The sequence below is a fragment of the Rhinolophus hipposideros genome (genome assembly GCF_964194185.1).
Source record: "Rhinolophus hipposideros genome assembly, chromosome: 6".
Taxonomy (NCBI): domain Eukaryota; kingdom Metazoa; phylum Chordata; class Mammalia; order Chiroptera; family Rhinolophidae; genus Rhinolophus; species Rhinolophus hipposideros.
In genome coordinates, this window is record NC_138052.1 from 82922667 (window position 1) to 82944840 (window position 22174).

General features: G+C 43.2%; 1 pseudogene across 1 annotated transcript; it reads left to right on the forward strand.

Annotated features, from left to right (window-relative positions):
- Window positions 1–364: 364 nt before the first annotated feature.
- On the forward strand, window positions 365–20268 carry LOC308498689 (large ribosomal subunit protein eL32-like; annotated as a pseudogene). Its single transcript, XR_013995408.1, has 3 exons — window positions 365–420; window positions 4992–5123; window positions 15965–20268. The product of XR_013995408.1 is annotated as a large ribosomal subunit protein eL32-like (transcript).
- The last annotated feature ends 1906 nt before the right edge of the window (window positions 20269–22174 follow it).

The window sequence follows — 22174 nt, forward strand, 5'->3', positions numbered from 1 at the left end:
CGGCTCGCCGTCCAGCGCGGCCGTGACTCCAGCCTTCATGATCCTCCCTCTCCTTCTCCTCCTTCCCGGGGGGCTGGCCCTGAGCCCCCGCGCCGGGGCACCGCTGCCATGCAACCAGAGGCGAGGCAGGCGTAGGGGTGGGGGCGGCTGGGGAGTCTGAAGGGGGGGGTAATAAAAAAAGAAATGATACTAGTGGAAGGATAATAATTCGGTTCTCCAATAATCAGGAAAGAGTGCTTCTGGATGGGTGGGGGCGGCAAAGGGCGGCTGCCGGGTCCTCACGGCAGCTCTGCCCCCGCTATCCCCACCAAGGGCGGCCTCGGAGGGCTCTCTGCGCCCCCACCCCTGCCACTCCCTCCTCTCCGCTGCCTCTGGCTGGCTGGGCTCGCTGTTGCTACCTCTCCTCGCAGATTCAACGAGGTAAGACTTGTTTGCGGTGCCAGTTGAAGGTGGGGAGGAGGAAACGAAACAGTGTGGCCGAGGTGGGATGCCGCCAGCACTTGGTTTCGGCTCGGTCCTCGCGACTCCCCACAACCGTATATCAATATATCTCTTATAAAAGGCGAAAGGAAGCAAATCAGATTCTAGGCTGCTGCCAGGTGTTGTCTCGTCTTCTGCCGTTGCTCAGCACCCGCCGCCGCGACTGCTGCCCCTCTGGCTCGGTTCCCAAAGGGGTGGTGCTGGAAGGGAGGTGGTGTGGCTGTGAGTTGACGGTCCGAGGACTAGAAACAAGGTTCCAGGAGTGGAGAAAGCTCTGGTCTATCTCCGCCGCCGCCGCATTCAGCACCCGGGGCTCGTGGACAGCTCCCACCCAGACCCCGCGCGTCACGCAAGTGGGGGCCTGACGCAGACGCCGCGGAGGGATGGAGGAGGGAAAGGGGGTGAGAGGAAAAGAAGCTAGAGGAAGAGGGAGCCAAAGGAGGGGAGAAGAACTGGGCGAGGGTAGGGGTTGGGGAGGGGCCAAGGGAAAGGGAAGGGAGGGATTTAGGAAGGAAGGGAGGAGGTGGTAAAGTGGAAGAAGAGGAAGGAAGGCACGGGGTGGATGGGCGCAATTCAGGTACAGACTCGTGCATGTTCCCCCCGGCTGGAAAGTATCAATGGATAGTGCGGTTGTAGAATTTCTTCCCAGGGTACGCTATCACCACCCGCCCCAAAGCACATACACAGACTTCTGCATCTGAACCGGAGTCCACTTCCCTGCCCATACAAACATTTTAAGCAGATATCAGTCTGCAAGCTTTGGAAGAGAGAAAGTTTTGTGCTTCTCACACTGGTGTTGGGGCTTGATGGAGACTAAATAAATCCTTGATGACTGGGAAAGCATGAGAAAGAAATGTTTCACACACGGAGGGGAATGCTAGCACCATTTTTGCCAATTTCTTCTAGAATTGAAGTTCCATGGGGCAGAGATTTTTCATTTTTGGTCCGTTTTGACCCCGAGGGCCTAGCTCAGTAATGGCATGAAGTAGATGCCATGTTTGTTGAATAGATTATGACCATCACCACAGTTATCATTCCTCCAAGCCATAGATCTCCTTCAATTGTGGACCATAAGAATCTAGGGCAATATTGCAGCCTCCTCTTAACCAATATCTCCAGTCTTTCAATGAGCCACTGACAAGAGATAATTTGAAATGGATTTTAATTACCTCTCCTGTTTCTGCTTCTGATTCATGCCATCCTACCCCACTCTTCTCAAGGCGATATGAGTGAGCGGAAAAGTAGGAAATCAGTAGAAAATTAGTTGCCAAATGTGAAGAACAAGGAAAAGAAGAAAACTTAAAGTGGTCTGTACAAATACTCAGTGTTTGTAGCGTTGCTTTCTAGCCTTTCCGCATAAACGCCCTCTCTCTCTCTCTCTCTCTCTCTCTCTAAATACTCAGTGTTTGTAGCGTTGCTTTCTAGCCTTTCCGCATAAACACCCTCTCTCTCTCTCTCTCTCTCTCTCTCTCTCTCTCTCTCTCACACACACACACACACACACACACACACACTCACCTCTAGGGTCATAGACTTGGACAAGCTATCCCAATGCATCATCCACACAGTTGTGGCCATGTCTTTAGAAATGGTGGAAGCATAGACAGAATAGCATGCAAAATACCTGCACCAAAGTATCCCTGGCATTAACTTCAACACTACGAGTCACACGGAAACTACTCCTTTGCAGCCATCTCCTTGAATGCTTCATTCCTACAAGCTCTAAGAAGCAAGGAGCTAAGCCTAGGTCTTGGTTAACCCAGTGTGGCTGCTTGTTTGAGTCATGCCTCAGCACCCAACAAGGCTGCTGAGACTTGGCCCAAGTGCGTGATGTGAAGAGGAAGCTGATGCTATTCATAACTACAAAATAATACGTACATTATTGGTAGCAGTATGACCACTGTGCTACAAAAGGAATTTCTTTGTTTAAAATAAAATCCATTTGCTCTCAAAGAAAATTTTTTGTGCTCCACGCCCTGGGCCTGCCTCTGCCATTGTGCAAATCGCACTCTATAGTAATGATCTCATCGTGTATTCATCTCCCTTTATAAGACTCAGGGCTCTTTGAAAACGGGGACCAGTATTTTTATTTGTATCATCCGGTGAGTGATGAAGAAAATGAACACTGAATGAATGAGTGGATGAGTGACTGGCCTTTTTGTTTCAATGAAGCCACCATAGTTCTCCCCTTCAAGCTACACACAGACATGTGAGTGCTCTGCTGCATGACTGAATATCCACTTTACCTAAAATTGAGTATCAGGGTTTTGTGCTCACAAAATATTAGTTCCAAGTTTGTCATGCAAGTAAATTGGGACGGGAGATAGAAAAACCATATAAAAACCATATAAAGCCTATATTCAGAGTCACAGAAAAGGGGGATATCCGTAAGAGGACTGTCTTTCCTAACCTTTCCCCTGAAAGCAAACAGATTTCTACAAACAGAAAGCTGCTAAGGATGGGAAGCAACAACAGGACTGTCTTCAGAAAGACTGAAAGCCTTGAGATTTCTGTTTTGAATATAATGTAAATCCTGAAAAGCACCTCACTGAGTTAGATTCTCCTTATGCTAATGATGAAACAGCAGTTGTGAGCCCCAAGAGTAAATGCCACAATAAAGAAAATGTTAAATCATTGGGTCGCCATTTAAGCATTCAAAAAATATTTACTGTACACTAATCATAGGCAAGGCATTGTGTTGGAAGATGTGGGGAACACAAAAATGAATTGGTTGGAATTGCATTTTCAAGGGTCTTGTACTACAAATATACATACAATAGAAGATATAAAATAATAAATACTGCAAAGGTATACAAAGTTTGGGGAGTGTTTAGAATAAGGTGGTAATTAATGCCTTTGGCTTGGCGGCAATTAGGAGAGGTGGGAAAGGTAAAGATGCCAAAACTCCAGGAAAGCCTTTTCCAAGAAGTGACATTTGAACTGAATTAAAATACATAGAATTCAGATGAGGGAAGCATATTTCTGGCAGTGGGAATGTTGAATACTTTAGTTCTTCCATTTGACTGGAGTGGAAGGTACTTGAAGCTAAGTAGCTGGAAGTAAAGTCAGAAAGGTAGGCTGGAGCCAGATCGTAGAAGACCCTGAACACCATTCTGGGAGAAGATTTATTCATTGACCAGGTACTTGTTTTAATGACTTTAAAGATTTGGAACTGAAGGTGAAGGGCAGAAATAAACTTTATCTCTGAGCAGGTTAATTAACTGGATGGGATTTCACTGCTAACAGGTGAGAAGCAATCAATATTTTTCATTTCACGCCAGAAAGTTCCCAGCTCCTTAATAGATTTATTATTTTAAACAAGGTTGTTTTCAGGTATATTTCATTACATACAGAGATGCCGGGGTCATGTAAATTAGAAGAGTAGAGGAATGAGGGGCTCCAAGGAATAGTTCTCAGGAAGAAATATTAGGAGATGCAGAGTTTCAGAAAAGACATTATGGAGACCATTGCACTTGTTTTTCCAACCAGGGGAGCCCTAAAAAAAGATCCCATGTTAGCTATTAGCTATTGTTTCTTCTTTACCTTGACAGAGAGTATTCAAGCTAGAAGGCATCTTACAGAGGCAAAAAAAAAAAAAAAAAAAAAAAAAAAGTGAAGTCCAGAAAGTTTAGGTGGCACTGTGCCCGAGATCCTCCAGCAAAATGTTAGACAAGGGCTAGATCTTATACATCTTCTAATTTTCAGTATAGTTTGCTTTCCATTCTATTACAGTTGATTCTCTTCAAATATGTAGTTCCTCAATCGTAACTGCAGAATTACTGTTTTCCTTCAAGTCATTGACAGCTGCCATGTACTGAGCCACACGTCTTTTTCATATGTAGCTAGAAACAATTGGTCACTTATTAAAAATAGAAACTTGAGCGGGCCACCCCAAATTTAATGAATAATAATTTCTGGGGAAGCGACCTGGAAATCTGCAATTTAACATGTGCCTTGCGCAAGTGATTTTGTTTGTTTGTTTGTTTTTGTTTTTTGGTGCTTGAAACTCCTTAGTTGGTAGGTATTTTCCATGTATTTTTTGGATTGAAAAAAAAAAGATAGCCTCAGAGAAACGAAGGTTATGTAGTTGGTGAACACCAAAGTTGAGATGCTAATTGAAGCCTTTCTCCAGCTGAAGTCTATGCTGTTCTTACGATGCAACGTGGCCTTTTAAATTAGATTTCCAGGTGTCACACAGAATCCCCACACAATTATTATCTGTTTGCCATACTATGTGCTATGTCAAAAGATAGTTCAAAATTCAGGGTAAAGTGAGGTGGCAGCTTCTAAAAGGGCTCCCAATGATCCCTACCTCCTGGGATTCATGCCCTTGTATTATTTCCCTCTCCTTTTGAGTGTGGGCTGGACCTTGTGACTTGTTTTTAATAAATAGAATACAACAAAAGTGATGGGATGTCCCTGCAGAGATCAGGTTACAAAAGACAATGACTTTCCTGTCGTTCTTCCTCTCTCTCTGACTCTGCTCACTTGCTCACTCTGATGGAAAGCAGACGCCATGTGAACTGCACAATGGAGAAGCCCAGGGAGCGAGGAACTGAGGGCAGTCTCCAGCCAACCGCCAGCAAGGACCCGAGGCCCGAAGTCCAATAGCCCATGAGGAACTAACTCTTGCCAACAACCACGTGAGTCCGCTTCGAAACAAGTCCTTCCCCAGTTAAGCCTTGAGGTGACTGCAGCTCTGGCTGACATCTTGATTGCAGCCTCCTGAAAGAACCTGAGTCAGAGGACCCATCTAAACTGTGTCTGCATTTCTGACCTACAGAAACTATGAGATAAATGTAGTTATTTTAAGGTCTCTGTACACTATCACAGCCCCCACCCCAACACACATACATAGAGATAGATGCCTGCCACTTAGTCAAAGTCCATTTCTCAGCGTGTAAGCAGTTTGAGTAGATATCCATCTGCAAGTCTTGGAAGCAGTAGTTTTGGGAATCTCTCATTGACCCTGCAGACGTGGTAGTCTCAGTCCCTCGTGACTAAGAACTCATGAGAAGAAAGTGCTTCAAAGAGGCTCCAAGGAATAGTGTTCAGGAAGAAATATTAGGAGAAATGTTATTTCCTTCCATTTACTCTTCTAGAATTGAAGTTCCGTGGGCAGGGATTTTTCAATTTTTTTTTTTTTTTGGTCCATTTTGACCCCAAGGGCCTAGCTCAGTAATGGCATGAAGTAGATGCCATGTTTGTTGAATGGATTATGACCGTCACCACAGTTATCATTCCTCCAAGCCATAGATCTCCTTCAATTGTGGACCATAAGAATCTAGGGCAATACTACAGCCCCATCTTAACTAGTATCCCAGCCTCCTCCGTATCTAAGCCTTTCACTGAGCCACTAATCAGGGGTAATTGGAAATGGACTTTAATTTCTTCTCCTATATATGCTCCTGTATCATGTCACTCTAGCCCGTCCTTCTCAAAGAGTTTCTAGTGAGCAGGAAAATGTCCTCAAATGTGAGAAGTGCACTCTGTTTTGGGACAATTTGTGACACAGCCATTTGTGATTCATTCACTAGGGCACTGAGAACATCAGTCATTGTACCTATGTTTTCTTTGCCCCAAGGTAGTCTACTCTGACCTCAGACAGAGTTTGATCATTCACAAGACAATGCAAGTGTAACTGTGAGTGCTCGCCAGGGAAAAGAAGTATTTTGGTTTGCTTAATTGGTGGGCTGAACTTAAGACGTAGGAGAGCTCCTTTCAAGTCTGTGTGCCTTAAAGATCACCGTGGGTGCTTTTATTATTATTATTATTATTATTATTATTATTATTATTATTAGTTTCAGGTGTACAAAACAATATCACGGTTAGACATTTATCATTTATATCCCTCACACAGTGATAACCCCCCTCCCCCATCTACTACCCCTCTGACATCGCACAGAGCCATTACATTTCCACTGTCTCTATTCCTAATGCTGTCCTCCACTTCTTGTAAATATATATATATATATATATATATACATACATGTATATATATAAAATTATAGTTGACATTCATTATTGTTCAGCTTCAGCTTCAGGTGTACAGTGCAGTGATCAGGCATCTACATCATCCCTGGGGTGTTCTCCCTAATGAGACAAGTGCCCATTGGACACTCTACAAAGTCTTTACATTATTGATTACATGCCCCAAATTTTGGGTGCTTGTTAAAAGCACAGATTCCAGGGTAGATTCTTACCTCCAGAGAGTCTATCATGGGATTTGGTAGATATTTTTTCGTCTAGTTCCTTGGGTGATTCTGAAACAGGTGACACTTGAACTCCACAGTGGAGAACACTGGCTTAGAAGATAAAGTTCAAAGCCAGGACCCCACCCTTTAGTTATCAGCCACCACAGGAGCAGGGCTGGCCATTCCCCTGCTGTGAATTGATATTGTTCTCCAGAAACAAGTGAATAAAGAGCAAGTTCCAAATCAACATCAAAAAGAGGCAACACAGTGACATGGAAAAGGCATAGAGAAGAGATTTGTGCCTTCACCACTGGAGTCTGGACCATTCCTGGTTATAGGGATTCAGTAGAGAGCAAGACAGATGAAGTCTTTGCTCTCACAGAGTTCAGATCCTAGTGTGGAAAACTGTTTGCCTAAGTGGGCAAATAAATGAGTTAATTTCATATGGTGATAAGTGCTATAAAGAAACCAAACAGAGTAACGGGAAAGGGAATGTCTCACTGTAATGACGAGTGGGGGAGGGGGGAAGAGGGGAACATACGCTAAAGTGGGGCTAATTAATTTATTTATCAATATCTAATCAATTTATTTAGCAATATGCAGTAACAAAAGACAAAGGCAATTAATAGAATGTGTTAATGACAGAAAGTAAAGGTGTTTAAGACCAAACTATATACATTGATAACAATGTCATGTCAAAGGAGTACATATACTTATAAGTTTAAGAGATCCCAACATATGTTTACTGTTGATCAAAAATCACTTGGCTAAATACACCAATAACATCAGTAAGGAGTATCCAAAAGCAGGAATAAGCTCTATAGGATAGTAACTATTACAGTAGATGCCACAATCTCACCAAACCGGGGTGGGGAACAGTACTGGAAAAGTCATAAATCAAAACCTTGCCAGGTCTGCCCCTGAGAGAAACTCAGGCGTCTCCCACACCACTGTTTGCTAGTTCCCAAGAATGCTGCTGCTATTGGTATTGTTGTAGTTGTTGGAAGTTAGGAAGTCTTCTGGTACTGCAAGCTGCAAGTTACATACAAGTTCCAAAAGATGCTAGAATGATGACAATTCACCAACAAAGGAAGTCTCTACTGTCAACTGAGGCAAGTTCCGATCTCTTACTCTGAAACAATCCAATCCTGAAAAGCAGTCCTGAAACAGCAAATCTTCTGAATAGCACTTTCTTGAAACAGCAATCAATCAATATCAATCCACCTTATATATCTGTCTTATATATCTCTTTAGATGCACCCCAGAGCCAAGTTTTATGTTCCTGCCTCCCCTCTCAAGGAATGGCCAATTTTGGGAGGGTCCAGCAGTTACTGATATGAATGTTGCCCATCCGGCCAAAGGGCTAATTCATCCCAACAAGCAATATCTACTGTGCTTGCTTGGGACCATCAGCCCAAGGTCTCCCAAAGCCTGGCAACGTGCCTGTCATGTCGTCCTGATATAACTTAGCTACTTCTTCACTTCGTCTGCTGCTGTGGGCGAAACAGACAGAACAAAGAGGGAATTCTCTCAACCCCTGATCAAGAATCTCTTTAACCCTAAGCTAATCATCACCTCACAGCACAGACAGAACGACAAACATCATCTCATATCTTCCCTGCTCGGAAGGAGGAGACCAAAGGGAGAATTTACTCAACCCCTGATCACAGCATAGAAATCACCTCACAGACAGAAACAGACAAAAGCTAATGGACAAAAACTCACATCAACCAATGAAGACAAATTTTCCTCAACATCTACCCTACAATTCGGCCTCAAAATTTGTATTCATTGGTAATCACATATAGTCTCTTACGTGAGAGAACAAAGAGTCAACAGACAAAACTCAACTATCACCTCACATGCGGTCTCTCATGTGAGGGAACAAAAAACAAACGAAGGAAACAAAAAGTAAACCAAAAAGCTAACCATCACCTCACATGCGGTCTCTCATGTGAGGGAACAAAAAACAAACAGAGAAAAGCTCACATTAGCCAATAAAGGCAAATTTTCCTTAACATCTACACTACACCCACTTAGCACATGTGTTGACTGGAGGGAAATAGGTAGTGAAGAAAGGCAAAATAAACTTTTATTGTGTTTTAGTGTGTGAAGAAGTGGGAAATGTGGCACCATTTATTACTGCAGCATAAGTTAACCATTCCAAGAATGGAAACAGAGTCTTGGGTTATATAAACAGCTTGGCCAATAATTAGTTGTATGACTTCAGGGATTGTTTATAATCTGAGCCTTGGTTTCCCAGTCTGTAAAATGTTTGGGATTAGAAAAGCAATGTGGTTCGTGCTAGCTTCACCATTCTAGCATTCACGAAATACACTACAGTTGCCTGAATTCGAGCCAAACTCTTACATGTGAGTGGAAAACAAGCCTCTGGTCTCCCTTGTACTGTAAGCCCTGGTCACTTGATACTCAGCACTTCCTCTTCCTTTGTAAGGCTCCTGACTGGTGCCTGAAACCACCTGTGTGGCCTCCTCTCTCTGCCACATCCTCAGCCCAGAGACATCTGTTGGGGTTTTCAGTTTAGGGATGCTCCTAGATGGGAATGACGGTCAGCCTGCCCTGCGTCAGCCACAGCCCTGCTGCCCACCTCCTGTACCCATGACTGCAGGCTTCTCTGAGCTCTTTTTTCTGGGAAGGCAAATGGTATTATTAAATATTTAAAAAGCTTGCAATGAGGCAGCAGACATGAAAGATGGAATCGGCTTCTCAATTGTGCTGAGAGGGCAATTGCCTGCTCAGAGTCAGGCTGGGACAAAGGGGGAGACGGTCTCAGCTGAAGAGTCCCCAGGCTCTCCACATCTGGTCCCAGTCCATGAGGCCTTTGTTTCTCACGGGGACACAGCTCTCTGCTGACCCACCCTCTTTGGTAACATATCATCTCAATCCAGAGACATGTGACTAATCATAGAAGTACAGGTTTCTACGCTGCATATGGGCACATACATGCATAGTCCTCAATAGAAATGTAATTTGTATTTGTACCACAAACTCCCTCGGTTCATGTGTGTATATTGATACCCACACCCTACAAACTTCAACCATGTGCACGTAAGCCATTTTCACAGAAAGCCCATTTAATGCAACATGGCTTTAAAAAGAGCCTGTTTTAAATGGCTACCCAATGTGCACATGTAGATCGATAGCCAGACAGATAGAAATATTGATTTTTAGATACATACCTAGCAATAATAAAGCCTTGAATTTACATACCCTCCTTCTCCTGGGAAATTCACAGGATATGTCAAGTCTTCCCTATGTGGAAAGCACAGAAGTTTATCTGGGTATGCCGTGTAACGTGAAATTAATATAAACACAAAGAAAGGCACATCGCATTTTGGTTTATGCCACCTTGTACCTCATACACTCTGAGCATTTGAATTCACACACCCTCCAAAACAGGTGGGACTTGTGTTCTATGAATTATAACAAGATGTCGGTAGTACTATCCACAGGCATGCTGTATCGCTATGTTCTAAATAATATTACCAAGATTATTTTTCACATTGTACCTACACTTCCTGCAATGTTTATCATGTCTACCTTTTCAGATTCATATACTTGTGGATACAGAGAGCTGGTACATGAGTATATAATTATGTGAAAATCCATTAAGCTATCCACTTAAGAGCTGTTGCACTTTACTGGGTATAAGTAAACACCTCAATATAAAAACATAGGAAAACAGGAAGTTGCCTCTTGAAATTCAAGATACATTCCTATAAACCAGAGCCCAGATTTAAAAGGGCGGGGGGGCTGTAGTTAGTATGTGGGTGTGCCTCAGAGTTTTTTAGTGCAACTAGGGTGGGTCACTGAGTCCTAATTCTGACAGTTCATGGTTATGTGACCTTAACCACTTTCCATAACCTTTCTATGCCTGTTTCCTCATCTGCAAATAAAATAGAACCAACCTCATCGAGTGACAGAAAGGTTAAATGAGAAAATGAGTGTAAAGCCCTTCACGTGGTGGCTGGCACAAGTTAACCCTCAGTAACAGATGCCTATTCCCATGGAGATTGTGGTGACCCCAACTCCTTGCTGGGGGTCGTTTATGGGCCACAGAATCATTTATGTGCCACAAATTCTGCCCCCAAATCATCTGCAAAAGCAAAAAATATTTAAATGTAATCAGAGACCTAACTAATAATTTTGAATGTCCTGCTTGTCCAACCTCATCCACAACAATCAAACAAATACATGCTGGTGTTCCAAATCCCCAGCTAGGCACCGTGTTTTCTAACTGCCTCAGCAAATAACACAACTTCTTTCCATCACTGGAGCAGCCCCCACCTAACATGCTGTCCTACCTCTGCTTTCCTCTCCTAATGTTGAGACCCCTCTTCCCGGTCCTGTCATGAATCCCAGTACTTCCCCTTTATATACACCCCTGCAGGTATGTACCCCAGAAAAACTAGCCCAGCCAGCATTCTCTTACAATTCACTGATGTGGGGAATGTGTGTGTGAGAGGGCTGTGTGAGTGTGTGTCTGTGGAATGAACAAAGCAGGGGGTTTCTAGTAAGAAAGACCTGGATATGGATCCTAGGCATGTCCCTTAGAGCAAGTAACTTGACCTCCCTGAGCCTTAGTTTCCTTATCTGGAAAATGGGACCCTTGGAGGGTTGTGGTGGAATGGAATGAGAACACAGATACCAAAGAAGTGCCCAGCACAATACCAAGCATTAAAATACTGAAGAGAAACATGGACGAGTTGTAAGTAAGAAGGAGTTGACGGCAGATTCATCGCTTGGGAGAATGTTTGCAATTTTATTGGGCAAGATAACTCCTTATTAACTGAAATAAGATCCCATGCCTTCTTGGGAATTATCTCCTCTGAACGTTTTCATTGAGAGTTGGTCCTAGGTAGGGCTGGCAATATTTGTGCAATTCACACATACTCGTGAAATTCAAGAACATTGTTTCTTACTGACAGACCATAATGACTATAATACACAGGGAAGCCTCTGTTCTAATAAACAAGTAATTATAGTTGACAATAAATGTGTAAACATAATGCTAATTAGCAAATCTTCTCATAGCTGTTCCCAGTTTGGGGACCCATGTACAGATGCGTGCGAATATGGCTAAGACCAGGCACTGTGTTCTCATCCATAGGTATATGAATACGTGGGCAATAAGTGCCACCTTCTTTGTCATCTTTTTTTTCTTTTTCAATAGAAAGTATTATCTTCTTCAGTAAAGAAAATGAGGTCATTTTAGCACCTTGGTTTCCAATGGAATCCCTTTAAAGTCAGGTTTCCTAGTAACCCTGGGGGACTGTGATTTATTACACAAAGTGCCTTTAGATATGGGGACACTGGCCTCATTACCTGGGTTCCTTCCAAACTTAGATACAAAAACATGGCCTGTCGGTCCTTGGGATTTGGGAGTGATGGGTGATAGAAGGCTGAAAGGAGAAGGTGGTTAAGATTAATAAACAATCTTAAACCAACAAATTGTTTTTATTGAACCATGAAAGAGATAAGCCGCACAGGGAGCAGTGACCCAAATGAAGATTCTGTCCTGCTTATAGGCAGAAAGACCGTAGCTTGGAACTTCTCTTCCAAAGCAGAGAGCATTCTCATTTATGCTTCCCTAGAGATGGGCTGCAAATTATTTTCCATGAAAAGCAGCCACAATTAATTCCCTGGCCATGAGCAAAAATCCTGGAGGCCCTAACTATAATGTCAAGTTTTCTAAAGCATCCTCGTTTTTCTTTTCTTTTTTTCAATTTATTGATAGGATGAGCAAGGGAAAGATAGGTATTATTTTCTACCAAACTCTTTCCTAGCTCTTTTCTTTCTCTAGTAAGTGTCGTCACGTGTGTCACTTTTCTTTCTTTGGTCCCCTTTCTAAGCCTTGGGTTTTTTCCAAGCCACAGCTTTATCCAAGGAGTCTTCCTGGTAATGAGTCAGGGAAAAGCAGTACCGTCCAGTGTTTAAGGGTACTGTTTCGTTCAAAAATATTTGTTTTCCATCCCAGCTCTTCACTGTTTCAGTTAGGGCAGGTTAGGTTATGCTACAGTAACAAATAGTACCACTTATTTCTATTATTATATAACGGTACCATTAGTTCCCATTTCTTGACACAATAAAAGTTTCTTTTGCCTTTCCACCAAGTCGGTACAGGTCGGAGTGACTCTGCAAGGCAACTGCTTTCATGTAGAGGCTCAGCAGCCAAAGTTGCTTGAATCTTATGGCACTACCTCCTATCTCGACACAGGCTTATGTGATTGCGGAGGCAGAGAAATCAAACATTGAAGATCACATGCCAGCTCCTAAAAGGAGTACCTTGTCCCTTGAAGTCACAACCCATTGGCAACACTAGTCACAAGACTCTCTCCAATTACAAAGATAGACAGGAAATATCGTTTTCCATGTACCCAGGAAGGAGAAGAAAAGAAGAAATATTGGTGACCCCTGGTATTAATCACCATAGCTACATACCAGCTGTTTGATGTTGGGCAAGTTACTTTATTCTCTAAGCCTCAGTTTCCTCTTCTATAAAATGGGGAAAGCAATAGCATCTAACTCATAAGTTTTGTGCAGGTTAAATAAGATAAAGCATATAACGTTAGTGCCACGGTTTATGCATTTTACAAGTGTTCAAAAATCGGTAGTCACTGGTATCAAATATAGCCTGGTAGGCACACTTTCTACTTGCTTAGACAATAGAGAAAATAGGTTAGCAAGGATTGGAAAGAGAGAGGGAGAATAACCCTTGAAACATCATTTTAACTTTCAGGCTTGCCAAGAAGGCTAGGTTCTAAGGAATGAGTGTGAGTGGCTGTTCTTTAGGCTCATTTTAGGAACATCGGGTGGGATCAAGGCTCGTGACTCCCCGGCGCAACAATCTGGCATGAGTGGATCTTGTACCTGTCACCTGCCTCTTGTATCAGTCAGGATCCTTGGGGGGACCAGACAACATACTCAGAGATTTTCTAATGAAGGTGCTATATACAAATGTGTAGGTAAAAGTGAGGGAACAAATGGGAAGTGTTGAATCATGCAAGAAGGTGATATCGTGCAGTTAATGCCGCCTTTAGGCCTGAAGAAACAAAGAGAGGAGGCAGTGATGTGAAGCTTAAATGAAAGCAGCACTATGGAAGGGGAACCACCTAACAGGTTGCTAGTCATAGTGGGATATAGACAGTGTCAGAACCAGGGCAAATCAGGGAAGAATAAGGAGGAATACATATCTGCATCTCTCTTTCCTCTCTCCCTTTTATCTCCTGATGATGCCAACCAGTAACCAAAGCCAACCGGAAGCCCGAGGACAAAGGGGCCTGAGTGATGCAGTCCCAAGAGCTCAGCACAGAAGTCATATGGGGTCGGGGACACACAACACACCTGTACTCCAGCGCTCTCTCTCTCTCTCTCTCCCCCCACTTCTCAGCTGTCACCTCCTCCTCTCCCTCCCCCTCCTCTGCTCCTCCTGATTTCACTTTGCAAGGTTGACTCAGCCTCTCCTTAGGTGAAAAGTGCTGCCTGGATAGAGGTAATTAAAGCCACAGGACTTCTGCCCACCATGTAGAATGAGCAATTCATAGGCACTAGCCCAGAGTGTTCCTAGACAATCCCATTGACCTCCCGCTGCTGCTGCTGCCATTTTGAGTCCAAGCACAAACACAGTTGTTACCCCTGTAGTCTCTTGGTGAGAGCTATGGAGTGGGGGGCATCTGCTGTTTTTGCTGCCCAGTGTCTATTCACCTCATCTTCATGACCATCCCCAGTTCTTTCTGGGATATCAGCCTCTCCCCGCCCAACTCTCAGCTCACATCTTCAGGTGGAGTTGACTCATCCCTGGCTCAGAGGTGCAACATGTGACCTAGACTTAAACCAATCATTGCAGCTCATTCTCCTGTACACAGTAATTGGTTCAGGGATCAACATGTGATGCAGTCAGACCAATAGACTACCATGAGATTTTGCTAGAAATACTGGGACAGCGATGGTTGTTATTTTCCAGATAGAACATTGTAGAAGACATTATGGTTGATTCTCAACTAGCCATTCTACCCTACTGGATTGTCCAAGCAAGGGGTTCTCAACCTCAGCACTACTGACATTTTGGACCATAGTTCTTTATTGTCAGGGGCTGCCCCATCCATTCTGGGATGTTTAGCTCTACCCACTAGATGCCAGTAGCACTCCCCAGTACATTTGTGCCAACAAAAAAATGTCTTTAGATATTGTCAAATGGCCCCTGTGGGACAACATCTTCCCTGGTTGAAAACCACTGGTCTAAGCTAATCATGGTAATTTTATTCCACTTGTCAGTGGTTGGTTGAGGAACGGGCAGGTAGAGTAATTCTATTCCACAAGACATTAGAAGTCTTTGAGGAGATTCTGAGGGAACATTTCCTTTTTCTGAAGAAAGAGCTGGAGGAATAGGTAGTTTTAGTTGTTTCCTGCGTTGTGTAGATATGATGCTTTGAATTTCAACAGCCATTATGTCACCATAAGGGAAGCCATTCTGAGAGAATTGATACTGAAAACAAAGGAGTAGAAAAACTTGGCTTCTTGATGACATTGTTGAGGCACTTAACCAATCTGGATCTCACTACGTCTTTGGACTTCTTGTGTGAGGTGAAAGATTTCCTTATTGTTTAAGCTAACTTGTGTCAGATTTTCTGTTGACTGCAGCTCGAATTATCCCAACTGGCATAGACTTCGCAACATGAATGTATGTAATGCTGGGAGTTTCTGGATATTCTCGTGATCACAAAAGGAAATCATAACACTTGAGTAAATACAGAGAATGAAGAGCTGAGTGGAGAAGAAATGTGTTTTAGTGATAGTGGTTCAGACATGTGAGACAACACATTTTCATCCATTACAGTTGGGTTTCTGTCCCTTGCAATAAAAAGTGACCTAACTGATACAGGTGAAATAGGAATCGAGCCTCTAGCAGAAGAAGGTCAACTCAGAGCAGACAAAAGACTTAAGTACTTTGGATGTATTCAATTTAATCCGAACCCGTTTGGCTGTGTCTATACCAGCAAAGAAAGTAGAATGAGGCACCACCCACTCTCCCCCAGCTCATCTTTCCCAAATATAACAAAATACTTCAGCCTAAAATATTAACAAAATTAAGGAAAGTATGGGCCTCAAATATAAACACTTGTCACAATTTCAAATTCCACTGACTCATTGTAGATTTTGTCTATGTGCTCCATGCATATATTTGATCATACTGGAAGTTATTGGATCTTTACAAGGAAAGAGTTAAAAGGAAACTTAGACATATCCTATCCCACTTTCTCATTTAACAGAGGAGGAAACTGAAGACCAAAGAAGAGATGATTACCGAGGTCCCACAGTTAGAAAGCGACAGAACCAGGACCAGAAGCCACGTGTCTTGACTATTTTACCCCTGTTCCTTCTCCCTCACCTCACCTACCTGACACTGGGTCCCATTTTCTGAAACAGCAAATGCAGAGATTGGGCACTTGGCCTGGCTTTCCTGAGGTGCTAGAAGCTACTCTCCCAGCATCTGAATCTCATTAGTTGCACCCATCGGAACACACACTTTAAAATCTTTTTCCTGGAGCAGTTGTGTCAGCAGCTCTGGAAAGCACTGGGACAGGCGGGACCCTCACCCTCGGGTGGGACAGATGGCCAGTCTGGCAAGGCTGGTCCGGTCGCCTACTCTCCTTCAGGCTGAGTGGGAGCCAGCTGGATGCTGCAGAGCAGAATGACTGGAGACAGCAGTGTGGGAGAGTGGGCCCTCCCAGTGGCAGGAGGCACAGAATCTTTTGTGCCACCAAAAACTGAATCCAAATTTAAAGCTGACACACAGGTGGAGTGGGCGGGCCTCTGTGACTTGATCGGTTCTCTAAGGTTCTGGTTGCCTAAAAATATCTCCTCTACCCACCTGCCTAGGACACCCTCCCTTCTTATCAGGCCTGCAATTCTTACCATTAGAGTCATGAAGGTTTTAGATGACAAAGGATGGAGCATGTTTGCCAGCAGGTCACTGTTAAAGCAGGTTTCCTGGGAGTAGAAGGGAGGCCCTTGTGTCTGCTTCTTGTAGCACAAAGAGATAATACAGCCAGGTGCTCAGAGAAGACAAGATTGGCCTACTTTACAACTTTGCCCCCTACTGAGACACGAGTCACACAATTCATTCATGCCCATATGGCCAGGGCCTTGAAGAAATTAGGCAGCAGGCTTTAATAAAAATAAGGCAAAGAGGCCTATAAGCAAAGTATCATATTCTGCCTTCTTTGCACTCCTGTTTAGGTTTTCTCTTTGTGGGAACCTGGGTTCAAATTGGAGAACTTTTTTCCTTGTGCTTGCTGCAGCCAGACATCAGAGCGCTTCCAAGCCCTGCAGGGCTCTCCAATAATTGTTGCTGTCCCCTAAATTCTTTTCCATTTCTTCTTGCCACCACTTCCCCTTGGCCAATCCCAGAAGGAAATTAAAAATCCTAGCATGCACTTGAGAAGTAGAGGGTTGAAATGGTGGGGTGCAGGGAAGGGCAGTGGGAGAGATTCATGACCTTGTTGATTGATTCTGTCCACCCCAGTCCGACAGGTGTGAGCCTTTATCATGCTCTGTCAGAGGCTGGGGTGAGGAAGAGAAACCACAGGGAGGGTCAGAGGGAACAGTTGCTGACAGGAAGAGCCTGGCAGGCGGCAGAGTGATTAATGATCTCGGGTTCAGGGAACACAAAACAGTCAAAGGAGGGGAGGGAGTTGAGCTAAGAATTTATAGGCTCTAGCATGAAGGGGAAGCTCTCTGAATACTGAAGACATTTGGTGTAGGCCTTATTGGGTGGATCAGGGTGAGTACCTCAATTGGGTCAGATCATTTACTCATTCATTAACAAAGTACACGTGGATAGGACTGGAGAACCGGATTGAAAGAACAGATTAATGTCCGACCATTCTGTGATTGTCTTATCTGGGCCAGACACACCTGGTGGGAGAATGGGGAGGGGTTGTCCTTGAAACACATGGATAGTCCCATTGTCAGTCATCCTGGCATGAATTTAATTGGATGCTAGTCATAGGGATGTAAGGAGAAGGGATTTGCATTGGGAAGAATTTGTTCTGGGGGGGGCGGAGTAGAATATATCTTCTGTTGGTGCCTCAAAGCCAAGAACAGTGTCCCCAGATATTTCTGGTGGGAATGCTTGCTGAGGCAGGAGAGCATTGCCCTTTGTCAATGGAAGCAAGCCAGGAGCCAAACAAGGCAACAGACCTGAAGGATGAGCCTGATACAAAGCAAGAGTGTTGGATAATTCTCAGTTTTCATGATTACTTCCATGAATCCCAGACTGAGAGAAAAGTCTCAAGATTTACAGGCTTACCTCAGGGATGCTGTATCGGCTCAGGGAAGCAGCTGATACTTGCTTGAGACCCAGCAGCAGAGCAGTGAGCAGCGTCCCCTCTTTGAAGCCAGAGAAGTAGATGAGTGGCTGTCCCAGAGCAGCTGTACCCAGTAGGAACAGCATGAGGGTAGATGGCTGGAGCAATAGCTCAGGAGAAGACAAAGTGAAATAACCTCATGGGCTTGTTCCTTGACATGGGTAAGGCTCTGGGAAGCTCTCTGAAATGGTTTCAGGGTCTCAGGGCGTGGAGAGGTCTCAGCTCAGGCCACTCTGATTGGAGGTGCTTTCATTCATAAGGTCCTCCTTCCCCTTAGGACTTTCCTGCCTAAGTGACTTTACCCCATCCCTCCCAGTGTCTGGACCAAAAGATGCTGGGTAGGAAAAGCCATGTGAATCCTGGGTTGTTTTCAATTGTCCATGTTGCCAGGGACACTGCTCAATTTTAGGAACCATAGGCTTATAAGGTCTGGAAGAGAGGTTAGAGAGTATCTGGCTCAACCCTCTGATTTTATAGACTTAGAGGCATCTAAATGGTAATATCTGTGTGAAGAGGGCATCCAGACTTGTACCTTGGCAAAAGGGCACTTTCTGCAAGTAATATCAGAGCATCACCCTGAAAAGGGGGTGAGTCCTGTGGCCAAGTGTACAGGCTCATATACAGGGATTCAAATCCTAGTTCTGGCTCAGCAACCCTGGGCATGGTACTGAATCTTTCAAAGCCTCCATTGTCTTGTCTATAAATGAGGAACACCTGTGTCAATGGCTTAGTGCTCTGTATGGTACATCAAAAATGCTCCATGGATTTCAATTATTTAAAAAAGCTTTTTCTCAAAATGTGCTAGAGTTGGGATTGATTTGCCTTTTTTCTGCTTCAAAGTACATGTCAGCTGTAAACCTTGCTATTTTTAATATCAGTCATTACCAATTGATGAGAATATTCTTGTTGAAGCTCTTGACTCTCCCATTTCCCTGCAACTCCAGTGCTTTTTCCTGTATCTCACAGCTTCCGTTTTAATACTCTAGGCAAAAGGTAATATTCCAGTTATCTATTGTTGCATAACAAATTACCCTACCATTTAGTGGCTTAAAACAACAACTGTATATGTTACATATAATGAGTTTATGGGTGAAGAACTTGGGCAGGGCTCCATTCATCTTCTGCTCCATTTAGTGTTGACAGGTTACTCGGTGATACTCGGTTTGCATGGGCGCAGATAGCTACAATTCTGGGCTCAACTGGGATGGTCAAATGCTAACACATAACCTCTCCAGCATGGTGGTTAAGGTAGTCAGACTTCTTATATGGAGACTCAGGACTCAATTAGCCTGTGCAAAAAGAGTATGGCCTCACTTCAGAATTCCCAGGCTATCAGTTCTTCCACATTCTATTGGTCAAGCAGGTCACTAAAGCCAGATTCAACATGAGGAGAATTAGACTCCTCCTCTCAAAGGTAAGAGGAGCCAAGAATTTGCAGCCATATTTAATCTACCAGAAGTAATGAGAGCATACAAAGCAACATTTTTAATGGAAATGTACAAATCATTAAGGAAAACAAAATAAAAAGAAATACACATGGCTTCCTCTGCGCTGCCCACGGAGGTAGCATTCGTCTTCTACTTTGTATTATGGCTGCCCTCAGACCACTCATGAAGCCCAAGATCACCAAAAAGAGGACCAAGAAGTTTATCCGGCACCAGCCAGACCGATATGTCAAAATTAAGCGTAAGTGGCGGAAACCCAGAGGCAATGACAAGAGGGTGAGCAGAAGATTCAAGGGCCAGATCTTGATGCCCATCACTGGTTATGGGAGTAACAAGAAAATAAAGCACATGCTGCGCAGTGGCTTTCGGAAGGTCCTGGTCCACAATGTCAAGGAGCTTGAGGTGCTGCTGATGTGCAACAAATCTTACTGTGATGAGATTGTCACGATGTCTCCTCTAAGAACCGCAAAGCCATTGTGGAAAGAGCAGCCCAGATGGCGATCAGAATCACCAATCCCAACGCCCGGCTGCACAGTGAAGAAAATGAGTAGACAGCTTGTGTGCACATTGTGTTTTAATAAAACCATAAAATTGTTTCCAAAAAAAAAAAAAGAAATATACATGATTGTTTATCCCCTCTATGGATGGAGAAACTCTCTAAGCATAAGAGGATTGAGAGAAAGCACAAAGGAAAATTTTGATAGAGTTCAAACTTCTGTATTTCAAAAGCATTGTACAAAATAAATAATAAAACTGAAGCCACAGAAAATAGCTATAACATATAATAGGTTAATATCACTAAGGTAGAAAATTGATACAAATCCATAAGAAAAAGTTAAGTCCAATAGCAAACTAGGCAAAGTAAATGAATGGGCAATTTACCCCAAATACGAAATATATGTGACTAATAAGTATGTGGAAAAAAATCAATTTCAGTCCAAAAATAGAAATTAAAACCACTATAGAAAATTTTGTAACCTCTTTGACTTGGGCTGACCAAAAATACTCTGCTGGATCCTGGCAAGAATATTGGGAGACAGGCAAGTGTTCTCAACAAACTTCCTGGAAATCAGCTTGATAATATATATCGAAAGCTTTTAAAATGTCATAGTCTTTGAACAACTAATGCTGCTTCTAGGAATTTATCCTAAAGAAATCATTATTAGAGTGCACAAAGATTTAAATACAAAGATATTCATTGCATATTGGACAAAAATAACAAAAAATTGAAAGAAATCTAACAATAAGGATTGCTTAAATAATTTATGATGATATTTGCACTGTGTAATACGATACAGCCATTAAAACAAGGTAAAATATGCCATTCACATGGAATATTTTCACAATATATTGGAAAGGGGAAAATATGCAGTATGATCCCATTTTTGCAAGACAAAATATATTTATTTTCATAGAAAACAATGTTGGTACCAGACAAGTATCATTGCTTGTGCTACTCAAAGCCACTTAAAAATGCAAATCTACTGACTGTTTCAATGTGACTGTCATGGGTTGAGTTGTGTCACCCCAAAAGATGTTGAAGTTCTAACTCCCATACCTGTGAATGTGACCTAATCTAGAAAAAGGGTCTTTGCAGATGATCAAGTTGAGGTCATTAAGGTGGGCCCTAATCCAATAAAAAGAGGAACCTTGGACACAAACACATGCACACAGAGAGAATGCACTATGTGAAAATGAAGGCAGAGATCAGGATGACGCAGCAAAAGCCAAAGAAAACCAAAAATTCCAGCAAACCAGCAGGAGCTAAGGGAGAGGCACAACCCTCAGAAGGAACCAACCCTACTGACACCTTGATCTTGGACTTCCAGCCTCCAGAACAGAGAGTCACTGAATTTCTGTTGTTTAAGCCACCCAGGTGATAGCACTTTGTTATGACAGCCCTAACAAACTAATACAGAGTTCTGACCCTGTCTACCAGAGGAGGCTGCCTGGCCCCAGTTGGCACCGTCAGTCTTTTTGGAACTGGGATCTGGGACAGTGAAAGACTGAGCCACTAAGACTGAAAAATCACGGAAGCTCCAGAGCAAACAAGGTAAACAAGAGGACCCCCTGTGAACTAATGAATGAGCAAAGGAAAGTTGTCTTCCAAGAGAGATGATTGGAGCAGGTGGAGAGACAAAGCAGAGATGCCATGGATGGAGGCCCAAGGCCTCACAGAGCCAGAGAGCGCGGTCTTGGTGTCCATTGGAGTTTAGTTCCCTTGAGGCCCAGAGATACTCTGTACCCTGCAGGTTTCCCTGGAGCTCACTGCAGCCTTTAATAATATCGTGTTTGGATCAGCCAGAGTAGATTTCCATTTCTTACGACTCAAAAGGCATTGATGAGAGCAGTCAAGAAGGACACATAGTAAATGTCAGCGCTGGCTATTTCCAGACGATGGTTCTTATGTCCTGCCTAAGGCTTACCATAGTTTCTAACTTTTCTACAAGAAACCCATATGATATGTTTCTTTTTTTTTTCAAAGCTAGCTAGGTTTATTTATTTGATCATATAGCAAACAGTTATTAAAAGTGTCCTGTGTACCAAGCACTCTTTAGACCCTAAGGATGCAATAAATAAATCCACAAAAATCCTTGCCCCTGTGGAGTTAAAGATAAAGAAATTGATTAATAAAATATATAGTATGATAAATAGTGATAAGGTT